Raw genomic sequence first — 8,673 nt, forward strand, 5'->3', positions numbered from 1 at the left:
TTCAGAGTAACAGCCATGTTAGTCTGTATTCGCAAAAAGAAAAGGAGTACTTCGTGAGCTTAACAGCTCACTTCATCGGATGCATACTGTGGAAAGTACAGAAGACCTTTTTATACATACAAACCATGAAAAAATGGGTGTTTACTACTACAAAAGGTTTTCTCTCTCCCCAAACCCACTCTCCTGTTGGTAATAGCTTATCTAAAGTGATCATTCTCCTTACAATGTGTATGATAATCATGGTGGGCCATTTCCAGCTCAAATCCAGGGTTTTTCAAGAACGTCTGGGGGAGGGAGGGTAGGAAAAAACAAGGGGAAATAGGTTACCTTGCATAATGACTTAGCCACTCCCAGTCTCTATTCAAGCCTAAGTTAACTGTATCCAATTTGCAAATGAATTCCAATTCAACAGTCTCTCGCTGGAGTCTGGATTTGAAGTTTTTCTGTTGTAATATCGCAACTTTCATGTCTGTAATCGCGTGACCAGAGAGATTCAAGTGTTCTCCGACTCGTTTATGAATAAAAGAAAAGGAGTACTTGTGGCACCTTAGAGACTAACCAATTTCTTTGAGCATAAGCTTTCATGAGCTACAGCTCACTTCATTGGATGCATATTGTGGAAAGTGTAGAAGATCTTATTATACACACACAAAGCATGAATATATATAATATATATATATATATATAATAAGATCTTCTACACTTTCCACAGTATGCATCTGATGAAGCGAGCTGTAGCTCACGAAAGCTTATGCTCAAATAAATTGGTTAGTCTCTAAGGTGCCACAAGTACTCTTTTTCTTTTTGCGAATACAGACTAACACGGCTGTTACTCTGAAATCTGGTTTATGAATGTTATAATTCTTGACATCTGATTTGTGTCCATTTATTCTTTTACGTAGAGACTGTCCAGTTTGACCAATGTACATGGCAGAGGGGCATTGCTGGCACATGATGGCATATCTCACATTGGTGGATGTGCAGGTGAATGAGCCTCTGATAGTGTGGCTGATGTTATTAGGCCCTGTGATGGTGTCCCCTGAATAGATATGTGGGCACAGTTGGCAACGGGCTCTGTTGCAAGGATAGGTTCCTGGGTTAGTGGTTGTGTTGTATGTGGTTGCTGGTGAGTATTTGCTTCAGGTTGGGGGGCTGTCTGTAAGCAAGGACTGGCCTGTCTCCCAAGATTTGTGAGAGTGTTGGGTCATCCTTCAGGATAGGTTGTAGATCCTTAATAATGCATTGGAGGGGTATTAGTTGGGGGTTGAAGGTGACAGCTAGTGGTGTTCTGTTATTTTCTTTGTTAGGCCTGTCCTGTAGTAGGTGACTTCTGGGAACTCTTCTGGCTCTATCAATCTGTTTCTTCACTTCTGCAGGTGGGTATTGTAGTTGTAAGAATGCTTGATAGAGATCTTGTAGGTGTTTGTCTCTGTCTGAGGGGTTGGAGCAAATGCGGCTGTACCGCAGAACTTGGCTGTAGACAATGGATGGTGTGGTGTGGTCAGGGTGAAAGCTGGAGGCATGTAGGTAGGAACAGTGGTCAGCAGGTTTCCGGTATAGGGTGGTGTTTATGTGACCATCGTTTATTAGCACTGTAGTGTCCAGGAAGTGGATCTCTTGTGTGGGCTGGTCCAGGCTCAAGTTGATGGTGGGGTGGAAATTGTTGAAATCCCGGTGGAATTCTTCAAGGACCTCCTTCCTGTGGGTCCATATGATGAAGATGTCATCAGTGTAGTGCAAGTAGAAGAGGGGCACTAGGGGACGAGAGCTGAGGAAGCGTTGTTCTAAGTCAGCCATAAAAATGTGGGCATACTGTGGGGCCATGCGGGTACCCATAGCAGTGCCGCTGATTTGAAGGTATACCTTGTCCCCAAATGTAAAATAGTTATGGGTAAGGACAAAGTCAGAAAGTTCAGCCACCAGGTTAGCCGTGACATTATCGGGGATAGTGTTCTTGACGGCTTGTAGTCCATCTTTGTGTGGAATGTTGGTGTAGAGGGCTTCTACATCCATAGTGGCCAGGATGGTGTTATCAGGAAGATAACTGATGGATTGTAGTTTCCTCAGGAAGTCAGTGGTGTCTCGAAGGTAGCTGGGAGTGCTGGTAGCGTAAGGCCTGAGGAGGGAGTCTACATAGCCAGACAATCCTGCTGTCAGGGTGCCAATGCCTGAGATGATGGGGCGCCCAGGATTTCCAGGTTTATGGATCTTGGGTAGTAGCCTCAGAAACAACTCTGACATCATAATCAAAAAGGCTGACAAAGGAGGTGCTGTTGTCATCATGAATAGGTCGGAATATGAACAAGAAGCTGCTCGGCAGCTCTCCAACACCACTTTCTACAAGCCATTACCCTCTGATCCCACTGAGAGTTACCAAAAGAAACTACAGCATTTGCTCAAGAAACTCCCTGAAAAAGCACAAGTTCAAATCCGCACAGACACACCCCTGGAACCCCGACCTGGGATATTCTATTTACTACCCAAGATCCATAAACATGGAAATCCTGGGTGCCCCATCATCTCAGGCATTGGCACCCTGATAGCAGGATTGTCTGGCTGTGTAGACTCCCTCCTCAGGCCTTACGCTACCAGCACTCCCAGCTACCTTCGAGACACCACTGACTTCCTGAGGAAACTACAGTTCATCAGTGATCTTCCTGATAACACCATCCTGGCCACTATGGATGTAGAAGCCCTCTACACCAACATTCCACACAAAGATGGACTACAAGCCGTCAAGAACACTATCCCCGATAATGTCACGGCTAACCTGGTGGCTGAACTTTCTGACTTTGTCCTTACCCATAACTATTTTACATTTGGGGACAAGGTATACCTTCAAATCAGTGGCACTGCTATGGGTACCCGCATGGCCTCACAGTGTGCCAACATTTTTATGGCTGACTTAGAACAACGCTTCCTCACCTCTCGTCCCCTAATGCCCCTACTCTACTTGTGCTATATTGATGACATCTTCATCATCTGGACCCATGGAAAAGAAGCCCTTGAGGAATTCCACCATGATTTCAACAATTTCCATCCCACCATCAACCTCAGCCTGGTCCAGTCCACACAAGAGATCCACTTCCTGGACGCTACAGTGCTAATAAACGATGGTCATATAAACACCACCATATACCGGAAACCTACTGACCGCTATTCCTACCTACATGCCTCCAGCTTTCACCCTGACCACACCACACGATCCATTGTCTACAGCCAAGCTCTGCGATACAACCGCATTTGCTCCAACCCCTCAGACAGAGACAAACACCTACAAGATCTCTATCAAGCATTCTTACAACTACAATACCTACCTGCGGAAGTGAATAAACAGTACAGCATCCCCTTTGTCATCAGTTGCCTTGTTTGCCATCCAATGGCTCTTACAGTGAATAAATGCCTGTTTCTCAAACCTTACCTTCTGCTTGTGGGGTCAGTATTTTGTGGCCAGTAGAAGGCACAGGAGGTGAACCAATGGGAATGAGGAGGCTTTACCCTCTCAGGTGCTGAAGGATGGAATACTGATAGGACCCTGGAGCATGATATGGGACATCTGCATTCAATTTCCAGCTCAACCACAGATTTCCTGCATGGATTTGGGCATATCCCGTAATCTGCCTTGTGCCTCTGCAATACGGGGATATTAAGTCCCTACCTCCTGGGAGTATTGTGAGGAGTCCTGTCATTTTATTTTTGTGATTCATTTTTTATTAATTTTCAAAAAGAAATTAACAAGAACAAGTGTTTCAACCTGTACATGTTACCCAACAGTGCATATTTTACAGGCTAGTTAAAAATGCAATTATGCAACTTTACAACTTGCCAGAGATTCAAGACTAGACAGTACTAAATCAGACAAACATTGCAAGAGAGGAAGGGGGTAACAACCATTTAAAAAAGACACAAATTAGCAAAAAATGTAAGTTGGGAACGGGAGCAGGAAGTAGGAGGGAGAAAGCAGAGAGGTCCTGTGGAATGGAAGTCAGGCATTATTTCAGCATTCTTTATTCAAAAGTATCAACAAAGAGGGTCCATATTTCTTCAAATTGGTATAATTTCTCCCCATATCAACAAACTCTTCTTTCTTGAGGTGTCCCATTGTTAATGACCAGGAGGTGCTCAGTTAATATGTTGGTGACAGCCCTGACATACACCTAGATAGGATGATGTTAACTGATCATTTCCCAGCATTGAACACACAACAGATTATGAAAATTCTATGTACTCTGAAAAATCCTGATGTCTCAAGTGGGGGGTGAGGCACCCAAAATAAATATATACTTTCAAATATTTTGTCATTCAACTGGGATTTTCAAGGGACCTAAGGGAGTTAGGTAACACAATCCCATTGAAATTTGGATGCCTAACCCTCTTAGGATCCTTTGATAATCCCAGTCTAAATTGTTTTTTTTATTTTATATTCTTAATTGGGCTTAGTGTATGGGATTGCCTAACTCAAACCAAGTGTAATACAGTTCAATTTTATTCTGAATATAAAGATCCTGGTATTGATTGATCTCACATTTCAGATATTTGCACATACACAAATATTATAGCATCTCATTCCCAAAGACCTAGCCAGAACTAGGGACCACCCAGAATCTGTCTTTGCAACACAATAAATCAGCTCTGAGTTTCAGCATTTTCTCTTAATACAATAAGAAAAAAAAACACCCTTGTGATTTCTAAATTCTTGTAAAATCTACACATATATTGACAATTTTTCTCAGGGCCTCCTTCAACTCTCCAGAAAAACTGAGGAGTCCTTGTGGCACCTCAGACACTAACAAATGTAAGTCTCTAAGGTGCCACAAAGACTCCTTGTTGATTTTGCTGATGCAGACTAACACAGCTACCACTCTGAAACCTTCACCTCTCTGTTTCTCAGGCTGCATATGAAGGGATTGGCCATAGGAGTTGTGTAAATTGTGTAATATAACATAGTAACATAGAATTGTGTAAAAGCCAGAGAACACTTTGTTTAGGCCTCTTAGTGTGTTGGTTTTTGGTAGCATGTAGACAATGATTAGGGTTCCATAGAAAATTGTCACCACGATGAGGTGAGAGGAGCAGGTGGAAAAGGCCTTTTGCCTCCCGACGGTGGAGGGATTCTCAGAATGGTGAAGATGATACACATGTAGGAGGTCACGGTTAAAACAAATGGGGGCAGAGTGAATATAGCAGCCACAATGGTATTGGCAAGCTCCGTCCGGTTGGTGTCACTGCAGTAGTGATTTATTATTTCTGTGGATTCACAGTAGAAATGATCAAGTTCATTGGGGCCACAGAAAGTTAATTGTAACATAAGAACTATTACTATGGTCATAGCCAGAAATCTATTTATTCAAGACCCAGCTGCTAGCTGCAGGCAGAACCTGCCATTCATGAGGGCTGCATAATGAAGCAGTTTGCATATCGCTATATACCGATCATAAGACATCACTGCTAGCAGACAGCATTCTGCATCTACTAAAACTTAACAAAATAAAATTGTGTCATACAGCCACTGACAGAAATGGTTTTGTCCCCAATCAGGAGACTGGCCAGAATCCTGGGCAGGATGGTCGAGGTGTAGCAGGTTTCCAAGCAGGACAAGTTCCCCAGGAAGAAGTACGCGGGGGTGTGAAAGTGCCAATCAGACAGAACAAGAGCAATGTTGAAGATGTTCCCAGCCAAGGTCAGAAGGTAGATCACTAGAAACAGCAGAAAAAGAAGGGTCAGCAGTTCAGGGAGATCCCCGAATCCCAGGAGGATGAATTCTGTGATGGATATTTGATTCCTCCCTTCTGTGTTTGCCATAGGGTGTATCTAGGAAGAATAAAAACTGAAGAAGAGAAAAACACTTCTTGGCGATAACTGGAGAAAACAGACTTAAGCTTTAATTCAGCAAAGAAGAAGTTGGGGGAAAGGAAACCCCATGCTCTGATAATGGAGTTGCGGGAATAGAGCTGGCTTCCATGTTGACTCTTTGGATATATTATGGATAAGTTTTATGTAGCAGATTCAACAATATGTCAACCTCTCTCAAATTAGACCAAGAACTCAGTTGCTATATTGATGGGCCTGAGACCACACTAATGGGCAGCCATTTAGACACACATCGTTTGATTCATGTCATCTCATGTCTCTTCTCATGACAAAGTTTATCCAAATGTGTGTTACTGTTACTTCTTAAGTAATCAGCTGTATATCCATCTATCTATCTCCCACGTCTATAGAATGGGTGCTATGGGTCTGCAGGCTACAGCGTCCCTGTTTCACCAGCTGTATTTATCTTCAGCAGCTACAATTGGCTTTGTTCCCTTCAATGGAATCCTCTCGGGAACACTGTGACCAAAGTGAACCTCTAGTGACTCAGGATGGACTCTTCAAAAACAGGTGTGATCAATTGGTTCACAGAAACATAGTTAGCAGAGGGAAACAGGGTTAAAACAATAAAATCCTATGCACATATTGTCTTATCGAAACACTGCCTTTCCTTGCCAGTTGAAGCAGGTTCCACTTAACCCAGGTACACCCCCAAGAACAATGAGGCAGATTTCCCCCTGCAGTCACGGCCTCTGGACAGTCTGACACCCCAGTCAGAATCTCTCCCCACTTATTCATAGATTCATAAATTCCAAGGCCAGAAAGGGTCCCTGGGATCATATAGTCTGAACCGCTGTGTAACACAGGCTGTGAGACTTCCCTGAATTAATTCCTGTTTGAACTAGAGCAGACCCTTGAGAAAAAAAATACCCGATCTAGATTTAAAAATTTCCACTGATGGGAAATCCACCATGACTCTTTGGTAAATTGTTCCAATGGTTAATTACCCTCACTGATAAAAACTGTGCCTTATTTCCAGTATTAATTGTCTAGCTTCAATTTCCAGCCATTGGATCTTGTTCTACCTTTCTCTGCTAGGTTGAAGAGCCCTCCATCATCACATTTCTGTTCCCCACATGGTTGCTTACAGATTGTGATTAGTCCACCCCTTAACCTTCTCCTTGTTCAGCTGAACAGATAGACTCAAGGAGTTCAATCACAAATAGGCAGGTTTTTGAATCCTTTAGTCATCCTCATGGCTCTTCGCTGAACCCTCTCCAGTTTTTCAACATCCTTCATGAATTGTGGGCACCACAACTGGACACAGAATTCCAGCAGTGGTCACACCAGGGCCAAATTCAGAGGTAAAATAGCCTCTTTACTCTAGATTACCCTGTTTATATATCCAAGCATCACATTAACCCTTTGAGCCACAGGCTGTTTTTTTTATCCACTTCAAAGTCCTTTAGTTCAGGGTTCCTGCCCAAAGGTCCCCTGGGGGGTTGAGAAGGGCATCTGAACCTGACTACACTGGTTCATGCAGTATAGTAGCTAAAAGCTTGTCTCTCTCACTAACAGAAGTTGGTTCAATAAAAGATATTACCTCACCCATCTTATCTCTCTAGTAAACTGGTTCATGCATTTCCCCCAAGGGACTTTTCCTAGGATTGTCCTTTTGAGCACCGCACCATTGAGATCTGTCTACATCTACCACGTGTGGGTTCCTGCAGAATATAACCCTTATCTACCTTTGAGCAAGCCACCCAAAGTGGCTGTAAGTATCAGCAGGACTTGAACCTGTAGCGTTACCAGGTAACTAATAGCTCCACGCAGCCACCTGCCAGCAGCTGCAGCTGATTTATTCCCTGCGGCCCACAATCTGCAGTGGTTGGGTGCCACAGTAAGCTTCACCTCGAGTGATCGGACTGACAGTGGTCTTGACTCCCATATGTGCCCATGGGGCGCACCAGGAAGTGTCCAGGGAACAACATGGATTCCAACTAGCTGCCACAACCGCCCTGCCTCTCTGTTCCTGAATGCACGGTACTGACCTCTGCTCTGACTTGGATTCTGACTCCTGATCGACCCCTGGAACCTGAGAGTGGGACACCAATACCTGGTATTCAGCTTCAGCCCAATTCCTGACTCTGTCTTTGACACTGACCCTCAGCTTGACTGGGACCCCAAGCTCCTGCCACTACTCCTGCCTACCTTTGTCCAGGATCCTGACAGTTTGTCTGGACCACCCCTAACACTTGTAGAAGGCTGTCCTTGTGGGACATGGAGGCAGTGGTCCTATCCAGCATGTTCCAAGGGGTGCGAGGTACACCTGAATGGGTTGAGAGATGGAACTCCCCATGTTGCAAACAAAAGGGGGCAGCTTTGACCATCACTCCATGGAGTACTTGGGTTACTCTGAGAGCCTTTGGATGGACCCCAGGAAGGTGAACACTGTTCGGACCTGGGTGGCCTCCATGGAACATCAAGGAGCTGCAGTGCTTCCTTGGGTTCGCTAATTTTTATAGGCACTTCATGCCTGGGTTTTTGGACCAGATAGCCTCATTGACAGTGCTCCGCAAACAACCTCCTTCATCTGCTTTCCGGAGCTCAACGGGTGTTCAGCCAACTCAAGATGGCCTTCACCAGTGCTCCAGTCCTGATCCATCCTGACCAAACATGAGCCTTTGTCGGTGAGACCGATGCATGTAATGTTACAATTGGGACCATACTTCCCCAAGATCTGGCCCCCAACAGCACCTGCTCCCTTTTGCCTATTATTCTCGGAAACTCACACCAGCACAACAAAATTATGATATTTTAGATATGGAGCTTCTCGCAATCAAAGCCACTTTCGGGGAATGG

At 44.4% G+C, this 8,673-nt stretch overlaps 1 pseudogene; it reads right to left on the bottom strand.

The window, feature by feature from the left end:
- Window positions 1-3,494: 3,494 nt before the first annotated feature.
- Window positions 3,495-7,423, bottom strand: LOC140898162 (olfactory receptor 6B1-like; annotated as a pseudogene).
- Window positions 7,424-8,673: the final 1,250 nt, after the last annotated feature.

This window comes from Lepidochelys kempii, chromosome 14 (assembly GCF_965140265.1).
Source record: "Lepidochelys kempii isolate rLepKem1 chromosome 14, rLepKem1.hap2, whole genome shotgun sequence".
NCBI classification, from domain to species: Eukaryota; Metazoa; Chordata; order Testudines; family Cheloniidae; genus Lepidochelys; species Lepidochelys kempii.